The 19,273-nt window shown below is 39.7% G+C and overlaps 1 non-coding gene and 1 pseudogene across 1 annotated transcript; both read right to left on the bottom strand.

The window, feature by feature from the left end:
• Nucleotides 1–977: 977 nt before the first annotated feature.
• Nucleotides 978–1,081, bottom strand: LOC148577897 (small nucleolar RNA R71). The gene has a single exon (XR_015904531.1). It is a non-coding gene; the product is annotated as a small nucleolar RNA R71 (small nucleolar RNA).
• Nucleotides 1,082–15,749: 14,668 nt separating this feature from the next.
• LOC148577898 (uncharacterized) lies at nt 15,750–16,253 on the bottom strand (annotated as a pseudogene).
• Nucleotides 16,254–19,273: the final 3,020 nt, after the last annotated feature.

The raw sequence follows: 19,273 nt of genomic DNA on the forward strand, positions 1-19,273 counted from the left end.
TGTGGGATTCGACCTCACTCTATTGTGAGTTTTTACTTGATGACAACTTCGGTACACTTGCCAAAGGGAGATTTGTTGAGAGACAAGTTTTCCCCGCATCAAGTTTATGGCGCCATTGCCGGGGATTGATTGTGCATCAACAATGATTAGATTGGAAGATCACTAGATTGAGCATTTTATTTTATGAATTTCATTTTTCTGTTTGAGTGATTTACTTTTTGTTTTAGTTAAACTTCTTCCCTCCTCCATCTACTCTTTTGTTTTTCTTTGTTATTTTCAATTCTGTTTGCTAACCCACTAACTGTACCCACAACTAACATCAATTCTGACACAAATACTGTGTGCACCTATTTTCTCTGCTTGTACTTGTTGGTTGTATGACAGGGAGAAGAAGCGGGGCTTCAACTTCCTTTGATTCTGAACCAGAGAGAACCTTCCTTAGACTAAGGAGGGAGGCAAAAGAAAAACGAGTAGTTGGTGCTGAAGAAGAGGAGGAACAGTTTGAGGAATACTTTGAACCAAACATGGAAGAAAACATGGAAAATCATCATGAAGAAGAGACTCACAACCATGGCAGAGGAGGTGGAGCAAATCATGCTGGGGAGGATAGAAGAGTTTTGGGCTCTTACATTAATCCAAACCCAGGAAATTGTGGAAGTAGCATCCAAAAGCCAACAATCCATGCCAACAACTTTGAACTTAAACCACAGCTCATCACCCTTGTTCAGAACAACTGTTCGTTTGGAGGAGGTGTTCAAGAAGATCCCAACCAACATTTGACCACCTTCCTGAGAATATGTGACACAGTGAAATCTAATGGTGTTCATCCTGATGCCTATAGATTGCTCTTATTTCCCTTCTCACTCAGAGACAAGGCAGCCAAGTGGCTGGAATCCTTCCCAAGGGAGAGCTTGACAACTTGGGAAGACGTGGTGAACAAATTCTTAGCAAGATTCTACCCTCCTCAACGAATCAATAGGCTGAGAGCTGAGGTTCAAACCTTCAGGCAACAGGATGGTGAGACTCTGTATGAAGCATGGGAGAGGTTCAAAGACTTAACAAGGAGGTGTCCACCTGACATGTTCAACGAATGGGTCCAGCTGCACATTTTCTATGAAGGGCTCTCTTATGAGTCAAAGAAGGCAGTAGACCATTCATCTGGAGGGTCCTTGAACAAGAAGAAGACCATTGAGGAAGCCATAGATGTTATTGAAACAGTAGCAGAAAACGACTACTTCTATGCTTCCGAAAGAGGGAACACAAGAGGAGTGATGGAGCTAAACAATGTAGACGCTCTGTTGGCCCAAAACAAGCTCATTACCCAGCAGCTGGTGGACCTCACCAAGAAGATGGAGATGAACCAAGTAGCAGCAATCTCCACTTCATCAACAACACAAGAAGGAGTAAACCAAGAAGCAGAAGGGAGTCAGGAGCAAGCCAACTACATTGGGAATTCACCAAGGAAAAACTATGATCCATACTCCAAGACTTACAACCCTGGATGGAGAAACCACCCAAACTTTGGGTGGGGAAGTGAGCAAGATCAAAACCAAGACCAGAGACGTTACAACTCCAACAACAATGCAGCTCACCAGTAATTCACCTAGAGGACATCTCAACACCCCCACAACAATACTTCTCCACACACTTATCAAAACCAAAACAGCACATCTGCTCTGAACCACTCATCAATTGATGACAGGCTCTCTAAGATTGAAGCCTTACTTGAAGAAATATGCCAAGAGATTCAAGAAAATAAGGTGTTCAAAGAGGAGGTGCGAGCCAATATTAAGAACCAGGGAGAAACCATCAGGAAGATGGAATTCCAGGTGGGATATTTAGCTGAGAAGATTCCCAAACCTACTGATAGCTTCCCAAGTGACACTGAGAAAAACCCAAGGGAGAAGCAAAGAAAGTAAGATGGGAAGATTGCAAAATGGTCACTACAAGTGATCAAGAGATTGAAGACAAGCAAGGCAAAATGTGCAAACAACCTGAAGACAACTCAACAAAGGAGGAGGATAGAGATCACAAAGAACCAGAAATCTCACAACAAGAGCTGCTGAAGCTCTATGCACCATTCCCTCAACTGCTCAATGGTGCTGTGGGAAAAAGAATATACTCAAGGTTCCTAGACTTGTTTGCATTTCTGCATGTGAACATACCATTCATCAAGGTAATTCAACAAATGCCTGCATTCATCAAGTATATGAAAGAACTTTTTCCCAGGAAAAGCTCACTCAAGGGAGGGCAGACTATAGTGATGAACAAGGAATGTAGTGCCCTTATTCAACCTGAGTTGCCTACAAAAGAAGAGACCCAGGAAGTTTTCATATCCCTTGTGCCATAGGTGAAAATATGTTCGACAGAGCACTATGCGATTTAGGGGCCAGCATCAACTTACTGCCCTTATCCCTGGTGAAGAGGCTGCAGATCAATGAGATAATGCCTACAGATGTCATTATCAGACTGGCTGACAAAACTCAAAAACAAGCAATAGGAGTGGTGGAAAATGTGTTGCTAAAGGTTGGGAAGTACTTTCTCCCAACAGACTTTGTCATTCTGGACATGGAAGAAAGTCACACTCACCCAATCATATTGGGAAGACCATTTCTAGCTACGGCTAGAGCACTTATCAATGTAGACAAAGGGGAGCTAATATTGAGAATCCATGATGAACGACTCAGCTTCAATGTTTTCAAACTCTCACAAGAAACAGATCAAGAGGACAAGGAACTAAGCACAAATGATAATGAGACACTGAAGGAGGAAACAAGCACTGAAGCACAGCCAGTTCGTTCTGAGACCCTCTTAACTGACAAACAAGGAAAACAGCAATTGCCACAGCTCAAGGAAAAGTTGGAGGAACCCAAACCTCTAGAGGCAGGTGAAGACAGCATCACAACTCCTTGGAGAAAAGAGGTCACCAAGGGGAAGGCAACCTTAAAAGAAACAAAGAAGAAGGTACCAAGGAGATGGAGGAACAAGAAGATCCCTACGGAAGACTTCTCTCCAGGGGATAGAGTTGTCTCAGCCTACTTCCCAGATATTCCCCCTAATCTCCCTACTATGCCATCTCAATTACCCAAGGTCTTCACTATCAACAGAGTTCTTTCCCTGGAACATGTGGGAGATCATTGATCCAACCAATGGATACAAGTCCACAGCAAGAGGGGAGGACTTTAAGCACTACCAACCACCGTGATGAAAGAAAAACGTCAAGCTAGTGACGCTAAAGAAGCGCTTCATGGGAGGAAACCCATGTTTTATATGCTTTCAGATGATAATGAATAAGTCAATCTTTATGAGCTTCAATCCAAACTTAACAAACAATTGGTGAAAATCTTCTTATGCAGAATATAGTGAGGAACAAGTTTGGTGTTCAAAGCAAACCAAGTTGCATGCTAGTCTTGGGAGCTTTGAACACAAAACTTTCATCACAGTGCTTCAAACTAAGTTTGGTGTCACCCCATGGTGCCACCAAAATGCATATAAGGAACCACCAATAGTTAGTTGGTTAGTTGAAAGTCATAAACAAACAATCAAATCCTTTCTTTCAATTTATTCTAGCCGTAGAGTTTTAATTTTCTTATATATTAATTCCCTTATTTCAAATCTGTATAGGAAAGGAAAAGAAGCATAAAAAGGGATTGATTGGACACTTAAATGGGGGAAATTTCGCCACTTAAAGAAGAGGGGCTACACACTTGTTCTAAAGAGGGAATACGTTGGAAAATGTTGCCATGCAACATTGAAAAAAAAGGGACCCCTAGAAGACCGAGCAATCCCCATCATAAAGTGATGATCTTTGTCTTCTAGCCATGCATAACCCCAACCGTCCATCAAGTGACCACTTCATCAATCTACACCCTCCATTCTCTCACAACTTCTCTGTATAAACAACCCTGGTCCATACCACCCTTCATTGTCATCACACACCTTCACCACTCTTCATTTCGGTACAATACACCCCCTATCCAATTATAAACATTCCTCCCCTCACTCTCCTCATTGCCATAAAACCCTAAACAACCAAAAGTCTCCACAACCTTACCACCTTCACATATTAAATCATCATTCATGGCATCTTCAAGTTTTAAGAGAAGGGAGGGGAAGGAACCCATGGAAGAACACCCATATGATGAGAAGAGATTTAGAAGCTTGCATCATGCATTGCAATACGGGTGGATGGTTGATAAGGAAATCATTTATGAGCTGGGATTTCAAGTTAAGAAGACTGAATGCCCCAAAATCACAGAGAAGGTAGAAAGGAGAAGATGGGAGCTCCTCACTGACCCGGTCACTAAGGTGAATGCAAATCTCGTAAGAGAATTTTATGCAAATGCAGTCAGGTATGATAAGAAAGATGAGTCATATACAAGCTTTGTGAGAGGAACAATGGTGGATTTTGGTCCCATGAGTGTAATGAGGACATTGAAGCTACGGTCTATACCATTTGAAGAAGAAAGTTACCACTCAAGATTGGACAACAACCCCAATTATGACCAGCTTTTACTAGACCTGTGTGTACCAGGAGCTGACTGGGAAAGGGGTGCAGGAAATAAACCAAAGTTCATTAAGAGAACAGATCTCACTCCTGAAGCTAAGGGATGGTTCGAGCTAGTAAGGAGGTCTATTCTCCCAGCTGCAAACAACTCGGAGGTGAATATCGAGAGAGCAACAATGTTGCATTGTATACTCAAGGGAGGAGAAATCAAAGTTCATGAGATCATAGCTCAAGGAATTAGAAAGATGGCAGAGAAAAGCGACTCAAGAGGAACATTAGGTTACCCCAGCACTATTTACCGAATATGCAAGAAAGCTAGGGTGGTTTTTGAAGATGAGGACCCCGTTTGGATAGAGGAAGGCACTCGAGGATTGGAAGCAAGCAAGATTGGCACGGATGCGAGGAAATGCAAGAAGAAACAAGGAGGACAAGCAAGGAAAAGAGCGTGGACACCCACAACAGTAAAAGGTGGTGGAGTTCCTTCTTTGTTCCATCTTTCTCTGTGTTTTAAATAAGGAAGATCTTGTATGAAATAGAACTTGCTTCCATGTTATGTTTAAACCTTTTTCAAATCGTGTTATTTTTAGTTTTTGGTATTGAAGAGAGTCTATGTGCACTGGTCTTTATGTCACTGCATCGTTCCCTTATTTACTTGTAAGCTTGTCCCTTTTTATCAAATGAAGAAGAGAATGTTTATGTTTTTAAAAGACCAGGGTAGAGTTCATATTGTTGAAGTGCATTCATGAATCTTTGGGGTAGTCATAAGTTAGCTAAGTTGGTTCAACCACAAGGCTAGGAGGACAACCATCTGACCTGAATACTTTGCTTTGGATACACTCATGAGACTAAGTTAATAACAAGATCCTAATAAGAGAAAAGGGAAAGAACAATGGAAGTGAAAAACAAAAGAAAAAGAGTAAGCAATAAGGCTAGGTATCAATGGTTTTAATCTTGAGGCAAGTGTCTGTGGTGCTCCTGTGTGAGGGATCTACTTGGATGAATAAGCTCTTAGGGGTGCCTTATCACTTGGTAACTTGGGTTAACTAACTCGGGATTATCAGCTGAAAGTCCACTATCAAGAGTAACCTTCACTACAGAACACTTAGTAACCCAAAGAGGTGCTGGACACTAAGGTCTCAAGAAAAGAAAATAAATAAACTAAATGCCTGTAGTGTGTATGTATGGGGGAGAGACTTGAGGGAGTAAGTCCTTAGGGGTGCTTCAACACCTAGTATCTTGAACCAACTGGTTCGGGAGTGTTGGCTGAAAGCTTATTTTAAAGAGTTGCCCCCTTACAGAGCACTTAGCCTAAATAACACAAATAACCCTTGAAATAACAATAAAAGGATCAATGAATAAAAGTCTCATGGGATATGAACAAAGTGGGTGTTTTAGGACAGAATAAAGGTCTGAAAGCCAGTAATGGAATGAACCTAAGTTGCTATGCATGAAACCACCATAAAATCAGTAATATGACTTCCACAAGGATGACTCATTCCTCTGGATATTCCATTCATCATTCTCTTGTTCCAGTACTTGCTTAGGGACAAGCAAGCTTTAAGTTTGGTGTTGTGATGCCAGGGCATCTTGGCCAGTTTCACTGACCTTTTCTTTACTGTTTTTAGGTTAGTTTCATGCATTTCTTTAGGAAATAAGCTAGTTTTGGGTAAATATTCACGTATGCCTTGACTCAAGCATACATTGTGCATTTTACATGATTTCATGAGGATTTTGCATAAGTTTAGTGACAAATATTATGTTGCATTACTCATGACTTGGACTAGAGCTTTGATGCACTTTGTTGCTTGATTTCAGGACCAAAAAGAAGCAAGAAAAAGGGAGGTAACTTGCAAGATTAATGAGAAAAGTGATTGCCAATAACACTCTCAAAAAAGCCATCAACGCCCACGTTAGAGAGTCACGTTAACCAAGTTAACGTGAACTCTAACGTGGAGAAGAGAAGTTGAGCCAACGTTAGTGACACTCAACATTGTCACTAACGTTGGCAATCACTCATAAGTGGCCACGTTAGAAGCCACATTAACCTAGTTAATGTGGCCTCTAACGTTAAAGGGAGAAGAGAAGCCAACGTTAGTGACACTCAACATTGTCACTAACGTTGGCCTATGGTGCAAGGTACCACGTTAACTCCCACGTTAACTTGGTTAACGTGGGAACTAACGTAGAGGATGAAGAGTTGTCGACAACGTTAGTGACACTCAACATTGTCACTAACGTTGAAGCAACCACACAACCCCCAAGAGTCACGTTAACTTCCACGTTAACTTGATTAACGTGGAAGCTAACGATGAGAAATGAAGGATGAGCCAACGTTAGTGACACTCAACATTGTCACTAACGTTGGGATGGCTAAAAGATGGCCACGTTAGAAGCCACGTTAACCTAGTTAACGTGGACTCTAACGTGAGACCTAGGGGCACATTGGAACGTTAGTGACAATGTTGAATGTCACTAACGTTCTCGAAGGATGGCAAAGGCCACGTTAACCTAGTTAACGTGAGCTTTAACGTGAAGCAAGAAGGGGCACACTGGAATGTTAGTGACAATGTTGAGTGTCACTAACGTTCTCGAAGGTTGACAAGGCAACGTTAAAAGCCACGTTAACCTAGTTAATGTGGGTTTTAACGTAAGGCAAAAGGGGTGCATTGGAACGTTAGTGACAATGTTAAGTGTCACTAACGTTCCCGAACTTGGACTTTCACTAAAATGATTAACACTCCTTACGCCCTGAGCTTAAGTCTCTGCCCACTCCGCACTTTCTCTCTGCAAGTAAAGCCAAGCCCAAATAAAGAAAGGAACTGCTTCAAACTCAAGATCCAAAGGCCCAAGAATTGAAGAGTGAACTAAAAGCTGAGAAGAGTAGTATATATAGGAGTAGCTTTGAATTGTGAAAGAGTTCTGGAGGCTGAAGAACCACTCTCTGTATTTACTTTCTTTGCAATTTCTAGTTTTATGATGTATTCTCCATCTTTGTTTTCATCTTCAAGAGCTATGAACAACTAAACCCCTTTCATTGGGTTAGGGAGCTCTGTTGTAATTTGATGGATCAATACTAATCTTCATTGTTCCTCTTCTATCTTTCCTCTTGATTTTACTTGAAAGCTTTCGGTTTTCATCCAATTGAGTAGTTATCTTGGAAGATAAGCTATTCAAACTTGGATCTCTTTTGAACCTTGGAAGAGGAATGAAGAGATCAAGCTAGAAATGCTTTCTCATGCTGGACCAAATTGGGTTTGGATGGGTATGTGACTGTAACCCTCTCAATACTTGGTTTGGAAAATGCATGTGGTATAATCAGTGACCATACTTCATCTCTTCTCATGAGCAATTGACCAAGGAATTGGCTATTGATCAAGATTTGAGAGATTGAATTGCAAGACATTGCAATTCAATCACTTAAGATTGCCAAGGAGATCAATGAGTGCATTGATTGAGGAAGAGATGAAAATGAACTTGATCCGGAGAATTGCAACATCTCCTAAGCCCAATGAACTCCCTATCTCTGATCTTACCCATTCTCTTTAATTTCTGCCATTTAATTTTATGAGCAAATCCCCCATTCCCATTTACAATTCTGCAATTTATTTTCAGTCATTTACTTCCAGTCCTTTAATTCTAGCATTTACTTTTCTGCTATTTACATTCCCGCCATTTTATTTTCTGCAACTCTCAACCCAAATTCTGGATTCGCTCAACTAGAACATTCTTCTAATTAAAGTTGCTTGATCAATCAATCCCTGTGGGATTCGACCTCACTCTATTGTGAGTTTTTTACTTGACGACAACTTCGGTACACTTGCCGAAGGGAGATTTGTTGAGAGACAAGTTTTTCCCGCATCAAAAATCTGAGCCCCTTAATGCCCACTAATACATCTTCAGCAACTCCAGCCACTGTGATAATGCTTTTATCTGCTAACACAAAATGAGATGCCGACCTTTTTAAGGGAGGGAGCCTCAAAATATCATATATAGACAAAGGCATTGTACTTACGCATGCTCCTAAATCACACATGCAATCAAAAATTATCACACCACCAATAGTACAATTAACTATACAAAGACCTGGGTCACTAAACTTTTCAGGTAAACCTCCCATTAAAGCAGATATGGAACTTCCTAAAGGAATAGTCTCTAATTCATTAATTTTGTCTTTATGTATACATAAATCTTTTACAAACTTTGCATACTTAGGTACCTGTTGAATAACATCAAATAGAGGAACAGTTACCTCAACCTTTTTGAATATCTCTACCATTTTGGGATCAGGTTCCAGGTGCTTCCTGGGCTTCCTTGCAAGTGGTGGAAATGGAATAGGAGTGGTGTCTTCTGTAGTGTCTGCACCTTTTAGTGCTTCCTCTTGTGGTTGCACTTCTTCTTCTTCAGCCATGTCCTGTATGTCCTCTTCCTCTTCAACATCTTCTATTTCCACTACCTCTTCAGCTGAGGCGTGTTCTGATGGGTTTGGCTCCTCTTGATTCCTCTCCTGCAATGTGGTTCCAGACCTCAAGGTGATGGCATTAATACCACCCTTGGGATTGGGTAATGGTTGAGAGGAAATTCCACTGGAGCTCAAAGGTTGGTTATTGCGGTTGTTCATTGACCCAATTTGGGAGACAAGAGCCTGCAAAGTAGCGTTCAGACCATTTAGAGTGGCATTAATGTTATTCTCCATGGTCTGCTGTCTCCGATCAATAGATTGTAGTAAGTCATCATTGGCAGATGAAGAAGGATAGGTAATTTGAGAGGTCTGTTGTAGGGTATTTTGTGGTCCGTGGGACTGCCTTAGGTGAGGTGCTCTGTAAGGCTGATTCTGATTCTGCTGCCTGTTGTTGTTATTATTCCACCTCTGATTTTCCTAATTATCTCTGCCTCCTCTGTTGTTGTCCCTCAAATTCTAGTTTGAATTGTCCTGCCATCCATGGCTGTAGTTGCCACCTTGATTGTACCCTTGGTTGAGGCAGTCATAGAAGTTATGAGTGGCTGCCACGGTGTTGTCTTCCTGCTGGAGTTGCGGACATTCATCAGTATAATGGCTGTAATCAGCACAGATTCCACAAACTCTCTGTGGGACTAACTGTTGGTTTTGCTGTGTTGGAGAAGGTTGAGCTTGCTGAACTTGTTGTTGATTCAATTGCATTTGCTTTAGCAAGTTGGTCATTTCACAGATACTCTGAGTTAGAGCAGCAGTCTCTCTGCTAGAGGATACTTTTGCAACGGCTTTTGAACGGCCTTGTTTCTGCCTATGATTCCTAGTAGATTCAGCTAAGTCACTGATCAATTGCCATGCCTCATCAGTGGTCTTGTACTTTTTCATAGACCCATTGCTAGCACTTTCCAATGTGGTCTTATCTTGGGGCCTCATGCCCTGTGGGACATAACCGAGTAACACTATCTTGTCAATCATATAGTGGGGGCATGCTTCCAGAAGATTATTGAAGCACTCCCAGTATTCATAAAGCATCTCGGATTCATCCTGAACAATCATGGAAATATATTTCCTCAGTTTATCAGTAACTTCAGCTGGAAAGAACTTTTCCAAAAATTCTCTTCTGAGTGTATCCCATTCGGATACAGTTGTTACAGGTTGAGTGTAGTACCACTCTCTTGCCTTTCTCTCAGGTGCTTGATAGGCTCTTGAGCAGGTAAGCAATGAAACTTGGGCATCAAATTGAGCAGTGCGGTCTTTATTTCAAAATCTATAGCCACCACTGGGTGATGCGCTTGAAACGGTTGCATTGAAAAATCAGGGGCTCCAGGCTCCTGGATAGTGACTCTTCTGGCTGCTGCCATGTTACTTGTACGTAAATCAACCGAATCAGTAGAACGGGAGCTGGTTTCTTTCTCAAGTGACGTTTCAGATCCGCCCTCAGAGAGGACTAACCGACGCCGAGCTTGCCTTATTCGTGAAATAGTTCTTTCAATCTCAGGATCGAATACTGGCAAGCTTGGATCAGGAAGTGAACGTGTCATCCAACAAAAGAAACAAGCAACTCATAGTAGCAAAATAAAATAAAATGCAAATAAATAAATTCCAATTAATAACTTTAGCACTCTATTGCAACTCCCCGGCAACGGCGCCAAAAATTGATGTTGGCGGAAATTGGCGAGCTAAGAATGATTATAAAATATGCGTTGCAAGTATAGTTCTCAACCAACCAGAAATCCGCTTATCAATTTAGAAGGGTGTCACAGAAATTAAAATTAAAATACTAGGAGTATGGATCCCAGGTCGTCTCCCAACGAGTTGCAAAAAAGTGTGCTATTTTATTAATCAGATGTTTTCAAAAAGGTTTGAGTTGAATGGCAGAAAATTAAATTAGAGAATTTATATAAATTTAAATAAAAGCCTTGACTGGGAGTTGATTAGCTGGAAGCCCTATTCTTGTTGGAGTACTCTCAAGAACAATTGACAATTGGGGGTTATTATGTTTAGTTGTCCCTCACTAAGTAAGGAAAAGTCAAACAAGTTGGAATGCTGTTTCTATCCACAAGTTCCAATCCGCTCTTGGCAGGATTGGTGTTAGTGACTAGAGAGCAATCCAACAATAAACCCAATTACAATCTTTCTCTTGAGCATCCCAACTCAAGAGTTCCTTTCAATCAACTCCCCATCAAGTTAGGGAACTACTCGCTCATTGTAAATGTAAAATTCATAACATAAGAAAGGGAATTAAAGAAAGACATGATAAATAATGATCAAAAGATTAATTAAAAATAAAAGTAATTCTTGTATTAATAAATGCTAAAATAATCCAATAGTAAAATTAAGTAAATTAAGGAACATGGAAGAGTAAGAGACAAGTAAAGAGAACGAACTAGAATGTCGAAGTCTTGATGAGGCAATAACTCTTCTCAATATCCCAATGCAAAAACAATGAAAATAACAAATCCTAAAAACTATGAATGTGTAGAGAGAAAACCTAGAGGAGGAGTAAAACTAGATCTAAAACTAAAAACTATGCGGAATGAATGTTGTTTTTGGTTTCTGCATGTTCTCTGGCTCTAGTCTGCTTTTCTAGGCCAAAAACTGGGTCAAAATAAGGCCCGAAATCGCCCCCAGCGATTCTGCAGATTATGCAGATCGCGCATGTCACGCGGACGCATCATTCAGGTGGACGCGTCATTCGGTGTTTCGCTTTGCCACGCGGGCGCGTCGTCCACGCTTCCGCGTCACTTGTGCAGTTTCCAATTCGCGCGGCCGTATCATCCATGCGGCCGCGTCATTGCGATTTCCTCTCTTCCGCGCGGTCGCGTCATCCATGCAGCCGCGTCACATCTCGCTGGTCATCTCCTCAATTTCTCGTGTTTCTTCCATTTTTGCAAGCTTCCTTTCCAATCTCTAACTCATTCATGCCTTATAAAGCCTGAAACACTTAACACGCATATCACGACATCGAATGGAATAAAGGAGAAATAAAATACATAATTAAAAGTCTCTAGGAAGCAAGTTTTCAATCATGCAATAACTTTAGGAAGGAATTATAACTGCATGCTTATTTAATGAATAAGTGGATAAAGATCATGATAAAACCACACAATTAAACACAATATAAACCATAAAATAGTGGTTTATCAATGTGCGTGGTATGCGTGCTCGGTAGAATGTAATCGGCAATGATTTATTCCCAAATACTTGCCTCCAGGTGTAGTGAGAACACGCAATGCTATTGGGGACTGCATTCTCTCCTTGGCTGTATTCCCAATGGTCCTCAGGTAGGCCAATTCTCTTCAAAACTGCGTCCAAGGATAATTTGTCTTGAGTCAAATCTGCCACTATTTTTGGGTAAGCATCGAGGCTCGGCTAAATATGCGAAATCTGTAAGAGAGCTTCTAAAGTGTGGTTTGAGGTGTCTAGCTACACCCCCAAAGGAAAATAGTGTTGGCGTCTCTCTTCAGCAGATTTGATGGATGGAAAAATGTCGGTAAAGATTTTCACAAAATTGTCGCGTTGCAAGTATAGTTCTGAACCAACAATTAAACCTCAATCAACGTTTAGATTGTTTGTCACAAATACAAACCCAATAAAATTAACCGAAGTATTCGAACCTCGGGTCATCTCTCAAGGAATTGCAGGGAAATATGTTTATTATTGGTTATGAGATTGTATCTTTTTGGGTTTTGTAATAAGAAACAAGAAAGTAAAATGGCAAGAAAATAAATTAATAACTAAGAAAGCTCTTAGCAAGGAAAGAGAATTAGAAGTCCTATCCTCATTATTATCGTCAATTGTGATGGTAAATATGAATTGCCTTCACTTAGTTAACCTCTAACCAACGGAAGAAGGTCAAGTGCATATAATTAACTTGAGCTCACAAGTCCTAGTCAACTCATAGTGAGAGACTAGCTTTGGTGAAGTTCAAGCTAATCGGTAATCTTCAATCACCAATCAACAAAGGACTTTTGATAACTCAAGAGTCTCTAATTAAGCAATTCAAGTCAAGAACATAAAAATCTAACTTAAAATCCAACCAAGCATTTTATCAAACACTTGGTAGGCACACAATAAAGGCATAGAAAAGTAATAAGAGAATGTAAAATCTAAGACCAACAATTGCAAGGAATCAATAATAACAAATAAAGAAAGAAGCAATAAACATGAAATACTTCAAATTACATTCAATAGGGAATTGAATCTAACATGAAGAGTTCATAAACTAAATTGGAAAAATAAAGAACTCAACTAGAGAAGATAAACTAAGATTCTAGAATAATAGAATGTAGAATAGAAACTAAATTAAAGCAAGATGAAAATATGAATTGAAGAAGAAATAAAACTAAAAAAACCTATCTCCTCTCTCTCTCTAGAAAACTACATCTAAAACCTAAAAATTGTGTGTAGGAAAGTCAGCGAATGATTCCCCCTTCCAGCTTTACTCTGCAGCCTCTAATATGTATTTTTAGGCTTGAAACTGGGTCAAAAGCAGCCCAGAAATTGCCCCCAGCGAATTCTGTTAATTGCAGCATGTGACGCTCGTCACGCGCACGCGTTAGCTACACGTACGCATCGTTGAACGAATTCCTGGTCACGCGTACGCGTCATCCACGCGTACGCATCGCTACCAGCTTCTGAAATTCTCAATTTCTTATGTTTCTTCCACTTTTGCATGCTTCCTTTTCATCCCCTAAGCCATTCCTGCCCTATAAAACCTGAAAACACTTAACACACATATCACGGCATCGATGGTAATAAAAGAGGATTAAAAATTAGCAAATTTAAGGCCAAAGGAGCATGTTTTCAGTCATAGCACAGAATTAGGAAGGATTTACAAAACCATGCGATTTACATGAATAAGTGTGAGGATAATTGACAAAATCCACTCAATTCAAGACAAAATAAACCATAAAATAGTGGTGCATCAAATCTCCCCACACTTAAACATTAGCATGTCCTCATGCTAAGCTCAAGAGAACCAAAAGAGTGAAGGAAAAATGGTAGGACTTATGCAATGCAACCTATCTAAATGTAAGCTACCTACATGCGTCTAGCTATTCTAATTACTCTATATATATATATATATATATATATATATATATATATATATATATATATATATATATATATAAGAATATATGTGGTCAAAGTGAGTCAAATTTCCAAGAAATCATATATGCACAATCAAGGGCTAAATTAATCATATCAAAACACATTCACAGTTGAATTGAGTTATTCAAAAGAGTTCACAAACTTGCAAGATAAGCAATGATCAAATATAGACATATGAAATTGAGCAGTTGAACCCTCACTGGATGTGTATATGCGCTCTAATCGCTCAAGTGTTTAGGGTTAAAACACTCAAATCTTTGCTAATCATGCTTTCTAAAACTTTGTTCTTCATCTAACCAATCAACAAATATCCAGTGTACAAATACAAATATCATGAGGGCTTTTCAAGGTTGTAATGGGGCTAAGGTAAGGGTGAGGATATATGTATGGCTAAGTGAGCTATCATTTGAATCTTTGAGTAACCTGAATTCTCACCTAACACACCTATACAATTTTAAAATCAAGCTTAGCCACCCAAAATCTCACTTTTGCATATTTTCACACACTCATGTATCAATTCTAATTCCACCACATATGCATTGATCTTCTTATTGAACTTAACATTGGGGTAATTTTATTCCCTATTCATTTATTTCTTCTTTTTTTCTTTTTTTTTTCTTATATATGAAAACATAATACATCAATGCATATGGTTTCTATAATTTCACACGAGTATATACCCAAATTCTCAATATTTGTCAATAAAAAAAAAACAAATTCTCATCAATCAAAATTCTCACCTTTCCCCACACTTAGTTGACACACACTCACTATCCTAAGCTAACCAAAGATTCAAATAGAACAATTAATTGTTTTTTCCGCTTAAGGCTAGTGATGTGGTAATATAAAGAACAAAAAGGAGGTTAAAAAGGCCTAAAGTGGCAAACAAAGGTAAATAAAATGGTAGGCTATTTGGGATAAGTGAGCTATAATCAAATGATGGCCTCAATCACATAGTTGCATGAATATACACTAAATAATGGACATGAAGAATGGAACAAACCAAAGATTGCAATCATAGAGAAGAAAACACACAAGAATCAAAATCATGGTTAAATAATGTAACCATATAATTAGGCTAAAAAAACTCACAGGTTGTGTGTTCTTAGCTCAAAAACCATACTCCAAACTATATATATACATCATGTAAGTTTCAACAGGTTTTAACTCAAATCAATTTGAATCTTAATGCCCTTTTTAAGAAAAGAAAGAAACATTCCTTGAAAAATTCATCAAATTGACCAACATTTATTATATTATATATATACTAAATAAAATGTTGTGATTATGGAAAGCCAAAAAAAATTTTAGTTCACTCCCTATTTTCGATCAAATCAAATTCTCATATGCAAAAGCGTAAACTAAGCTCAATAATCTACATTTTTCCAAATCACAAATATATATATATTACTAAACTAAAGGATACAAATCCAACTAAAAATCTAGAGTATATACAAGCCAAAGTGCAAAATGCGATAAACTCAAAGGTATCCAAAATAACTAATATATACAAAAGCTGAAAGTGCAATAAAGTAAAAATGTAAAAATGTGCAAATACTGAAAAGTAAAACAAAAATAAAAGCAAAAGTATCTGGAATGGTTCACCAAAATATAACTCTGCCGATGACGGCAATCTCCCCACACTTAAATGATAGCATCGTCCTCGATGCTCCTCGATCAAGCTGGGTGAGAAGGGTCATCGCCCACTGGTCAATTGTCAGCTGCAGGTGTCTGCGACGCTGTCAGCTACTCAGGCTGAGTCTCCTTATGCTGTGTAACCTCCTGCTGGTCCTCCTCCTCCTTAGAGTGCTCCAAGGGTGTGTCAGGCTCAGAGGGGATGTCAGTATGCCCAGAAGTCATAATCAGCTTCAGATGTGCATAATGTCACTTGTTGCGATGCTCCAACTACTCATAGCGTCACTGATTGTGCTCCATCTGATCAATGCGCTCGAAATAGCACTGCACAAGGTGGTAAACTGGCTGAGCAGTGGAAGATGGTGTTGCTGAAGTAGGCGGTGCTAAAGGTGCTACTGAGGATGTGGCCGCCTCAGTGGGAGTAGTAGTAGGTGGTCTGTAGCCTAGAGGTCCAAACCGCTTGCCATGTAAAATAACCTTCTTGCGGTCGGCAATCGGTGGTCTCTCATCCTGTGGCTCCCAGGGTACCTCAACTCGGATAGCCATCTAAGTGATTAAATACGAGAATGCCAAGGTGCCTCTGACATGTACTCGAGACATGTACTTCCTGATGAGTCGTGGAAGGTACAGGTCCTTTCCTTCCAAGAGACACCAGATAAGAAGGATCATCACTACTGGCACCTCCGACTCATGAGTACAAGCCATGACATAATTGCTTAGTATCTGTTGCCACAGCCTAGCCTCATCATTGAAATAATCAATCTTGATACCCCGTGGAGTTTCCTTCGACTTTCCCATAGCCCATGGAACATCAGGATGAATGGCTATAGTACACAGGACGGCATCCTAATAAACCACTATTTTATGGTTTATCTTGTGTTTAATTGAGTGGTTTCATCAAGTCTTCACCCACTTATTCATACTAACTGCATGATTTTACATTTTCCTTCTTAGTATTGTTCTATGGTTGAAAATTTGCTTCGTAGAGATCTTTAGTTAGTATATTTTAATTCTCCTTTATACCATTCGATACCGTGATCTGTGTGTTAAGTGTTTCAGGCTTTATAGTGCAGGAATGACTTAGAGAATGGAGAGGAAGCTTGCAAAAATAGAAGGAACACAAGAAACTAAGGAGATGACCAGCGAACACCGACGCGCTCGCATGGCTCACGCGAGCGCGCGGAATGGAGAATATTGCAGCGATGCGTGCGCGTGCCTGACGCGTACGCGTGGATTGGAGTCTGCACAAATGACGCGAACGCGTGGACGATGCGTATGCATGACAAGGAAAATCGCTGAATGACGTGCACGCGTGGACGACGCGTACGCGTGACCTACGCAATCCGCAGAATTAACAAAAAATGTTGGGGGCGATTTTGGGCCGCGTTTTGACCCAGATTTTGGCCCAGAAACATAGAATAAAGCCAGGGAACATGCAGAGACTCAACACACTTTTTTTTACACACATTGATACATTCTCATTAGGATAGTTTTAGGTTTTAGATCTGAATCTAGAGAGAAATTACTCTTCCTCTAGGTTCCCTTCTACATTCATAGTTTATTAGTTTTATGCTTTTGGATATTGAAGAGCCATTACCTCCGTTGAAGATACTAATCTAGTTTGTTTCCTTACTTACTCTTTTATTTATTCTATATTCTTAATTCTTGTTTAAAGTAGTAATTGGATTATTTTTATGGATTGTTAGTGAAAAGGATTACTTTTATCTTTAATTAATTCTCAAATCTTTATTTTATTCAATTTATCATGTCTTCTTCTTATATTTCTATAAGCATTATATTCATGTCAATAGAGTAGATTCCCTACTTGACATGGGGGTTGATTAAAAGGAGACACTTGAGTTGGAAGGCTTAAGTGCTGATTAAGCTGGAAGTTTTTGGCTAGTTCTGTATTTACTAATGTTAGACCTTCCCAAGGGAGAGGACTAGAATTTGCGAATAAGAGTTAGCTCAATTACTTGACTTTCCTTTATTTAGTAAAGGTTAACTAAGTGAAAACAACAACCTTTTTAATACTACACTTAAGAGATCCCAACAAGGATAGAATTTCCAATTAATCATTCCCCCAATCAAGGCTTTTTATCTTGAATATTAATAATCATTCTTAGTTTTTGTTGCTTTAATTTACATTTATTTAATTACTCATTATCCAAACTCAACTTCTCTTGGAAATTCCTAATTAATAAAATAGCATCCTTTCTCACAACTCATTGGGAGACGACCTGGGACTCATACTCCCAGTATTTTTATTCTAAATTTTTGTGACACCTTTCTAAATTGGTGAGGCAGATTTTAGCTGGTTAAGAGTTATACTCACAACGCTGTTCTTATATCACAATCTCTTAATTGGCCTAACTTCTGCCACGCACCAGTTTTTGGCGCCGTTGCTGGGGAGTTGCAATTGTGTGCTAAATTATTAATTAGTGTACATATTTTTATTTTTATTTGCATATTTTATTTTTATTTTATTACCATGAGCTATATGTTTCTTTGATTGAATGACGCGTTCACTGCCTGATCCGAGCTTAGCCGCATTTGATCCTAAAATTGAAAGAACTATTTCACGTATTAGGCGAGCTCGACGTCGGTTAGCCTCTGAGGGTGGTGAAGTGATTGTTATCGATTCAACCACTCTCATATGAGGGCAAATCTGAACCGCCATCCGAGAGCGAAACAAGCTCCTTTACTACTGATTCAGTTAATTCACGTGCAGATAGAACGGCAGCACCTAGGAGGATTACTCTCCAGGAAGCTGGAGCCCTAGATTTTACAATGCAGCCGTATCAAGTGCATCATCCAACTCTGGCTGCAGATTTTAAACTGAAGACTGCACTAATCAACTTGATGCCCAAGTTTCATGGCTTACCTGCTCAGGAGCCCATCAAGCACCTCAGGGATTTTCAGACAGCCTGTTTTACTGTTAGGCGTCAGGGTGCGAATGATACTTCTATTCTGTTAACTGCCTTCCTGTTTTCTATTGAGGGAAAGGCAAGAGAGTGGTACTACTCCCAACCTGAAGTGACTGTTACCAACTGGGATACGCTTAGAAGAGAATTTCTAGAAAAATACTTTCCAGCTGAAGTTACAAACAGACTAAGGAAAGAGATCTCATGCATTCAAGGTGAATCAGAAACTCTCTATGAGTACTGGGAGCATTTTAAGAACCTTCTGGATGCATGCCCCTATCACATGATTGACATGCTAGTGTTAATCAGCTGCTTCACTCAAGGCATGAAGCCTCGGGATAAGACTACACTAGATGGTGCTAGTAATGGTACTCTGAAGAAGTACAAGACCGCAGATGAAGCGTCGCAACAACCTCCACCAATAGACTATGAACAAGAGCCATTCTTTGATGCACACCAATCCAATGGCTATGTTGAATCTCCTTGTGACTTTCAAGAACCACCACCATATGCCTATGAGCCATATCCTTAACATGAACCTCAACGATACTCACAAGCCTCCTTCCACCAAACACCTTTATATGACCTTAATCCATATCCACCATACCAACCTCCTTTTGAATCATATGAGCCATACATGGA

The sequence above is a fragment of the Arachis ipaensis genome, chromosome B1, assembly GCF_059453495.1.
Source record: "Arachis ipaensis isolate K30076 ecotype BB chromosome B1, ASM5945349v1, whole genome shotgun sequence".
In the NCBI taxonomy this organism is placed as follows: domain Eukaryota; kingdom Viridiplantae; phylum Streptophyta; class Magnoliopsida; order Fabales; family Fabaceae; genus Arachis; species Arachis ipaensis.